The following is a 2,317-nucleotide window of genomic DNA, read 5'->3' as shown; positions in this document are numbered from 1 at the left end:
CCTAATCACTAAACCCTAAACCCTTGGGTAAACTCTGAACCCTTGGATAAATCATAAACTCTAGAGTTTAATTTTAAATATTTTTGATTTACAGTTTATGATTTATCCAAGGGTTCAGGGTTTATCCAAGGGTTTAGGGTTTAGTGATTAGGATTTAGGGTTTAGTGTTATTAAAATTTAGATTTTAATGTATGATTTAGGGTTTAAGATTTTCAAACGTTTAGAGTTTATCCAAAGTTTAAAGTTTAGGGTTTAGGGTTTAAGATTTAGGGTATAGGGTTTAGTATTTTGTTAAAGACTTAAAAATATTTATTTATTTATTTTTTGTAACTATTTTTATGTATTTTTATTGTTTTATTTTAAAAAGATAATCTTATTTGGAAATTTAATGTTGTTTCCTTTTTTAAAAGATATCAAATATCAAATACTCAAACACTATTGGGTGAACCCAAGAATTACTCATAAGCAAATATGAGATCATCGTAACTATTCTAACTGTAAGTCACAAAATCATGCAAATATGTTTGGTCAAAAAATAATGCTAAAAAGGCAACGTACGTCTCCATGCATCCCCTATATAAACCCTACTCGGTCTCGATCTTTCTCCAACTCTTTACAAAAAATGGATTATTCATACAACGTTTCCTCTGATGATCAAAACCCTGTTGCACTACGAGCTCCTTCTTCTTCCTCTTCGTATTTGACAAGAGATCAAGAGCATCAGATCATGGTCTCTGCACTGCGACAAGTGATATCTAACGTCGGGAGGGACACGTCATCACCAAACGAGATCACCAGCGGAGCTGATCTTCCCCTTCCGGATGCTGGTCCCTGTCCTCTCTGCGGCATCACTGGTTGCTGCGGCTGCGCTTTCCAACAGAGGGACGAAGAGACAAAAAAGGACAAGAAATACAAAGGAGTAAGGCAAAAGCCATCAGGTAAATGGTCGGCGGAGATATGGGATCCAAGTTTGAAAGTAATTAAGGAGATGGCTTGGAATGTTTCCAACGGCGGAGATGGCGGCGCGTGCATATGACGAGGCTGCGGCTGAGTTTATCGGGAGAATATCAGCGAGACGTGGCCAAATGAACGGACATGTAATTAAGCGTTGGCGGAGATGAATGAAAAAGCGAGAAAGGAAAGTCTTGGTTGGTGGGTGTGAGAGATGCAAATGAAATCAAATTTAAAACTAACTATTATGAAACCTTATATGCTCTCGGAGAGATAAATAGTATACTTTCTACATTGCATTAAAATTGCTCGTCTAGTTTCTATTGTTGTTGTCGATTTTTTCTAATCAAGATGAGGTTTTAATTATCTGTGAGAATCCAAGACATACCTCAAACTTCTAACCGAGCACACTTTGTTAGAAAATCTTCTACTCTTTTTGTTATGTAGTAGTTTTCAATTTAACATCCTTTCACGACAAAAAGAGTTTATTCAAATCACTTAAATTGAATCACAAAACTAAGTAATTTTGTCATAAATTACTTTTAAACTAAAGCACTTGCTACTTGGCTTGACTCGGTTTGATTTGGTACTTGTATTTGGCTTGTTTGAATCAAGTACTCATTATATCAAGTGCTCGCGGAAAAACATTAGTACTTGTAAGTTATTTGACTCGACTTTGTTACTTAACAAAATCAAATATTTATCTTTAGAATACTTGATTACTTGCAATTACTTGAAACAAAAATACATAAAATAAATATTTTTATTGAGTAATAAGTGACTTTTAATGAGTACTAACTACTTTACAACGAGTAATAAGTATTTTGTAGTAGATAACAAAGATTTTCTAGAACAAGTAATTAACAAGTAATAAGTAATTTGGCAAGTATCAAGGTAAGTATTAGAAAAATTAGAATACTTGATACTTGACCCGGACTTACAAGTAGTAAAATTTAATGATTTAGTACTTGATTTGACAATGTTAAATAATCAATTTTTCAAAGCAAGTACAAGACAAGTAACTAGTACAATCCAAGTAACAAATAATAATGTATATTGGCGACTTCAAATGTTTCTTAAATGAAATATAAAAATGCCCATAAAATTATTAGTTAAGAGCTCTAACATAAAAATAGAGCTGCGAGTTCAAATTAGGGTTTGGATGTTCGATCGAGATTGGGATCCGGGTGCTCATAGGAATTTCACGATTCGAGGAGAATCATATGGAGATGGGAAATTAGGGGAACTCAGCGGAGATCTGCGAATCAATTACCTAATAACGAGTTCGATAGAGTTTCAATCGAAAGGGGTTGGGAATGGAGATACGATTGGGCTTTTTAGGATATGGTTATCATTCAGATCCTTA

The 2,317-nt window shown here is 34.1% G+C and overlaps 1 pseudogene; it reads left to right on the top strand.

Annotated features, from left to right (window-relative positions):
- Window positions 1-467: 467 nt before the first annotated feature.
- LOC106395913 lies at window positions 468-2,023 on the top strand (annotated as a pseudogene).
- The last annotated feature ends 294 nt before the right edge of the window (window positions 2,024-2,317 follow it).

This window comes from Brassica napus, chromosome A4, assembly GCF_020379485.1.
Source record: "Brassica napus cultivar Da-Ae chromosome A4, Da-Ae, whole genome shotgun sequence".
In the NCBI taxonomy this organism is placed as follows: Eukaryota; Viridiplantae; Streptophyta; class Magnoliopsida; order Brassicales; family Brassicaceae; genus Brassica; species Brassica napus.
Note: the sequence above shows the minus strand (reverse complement) of the source record. Positions and strands in the feature narration are given on the sequence as shown.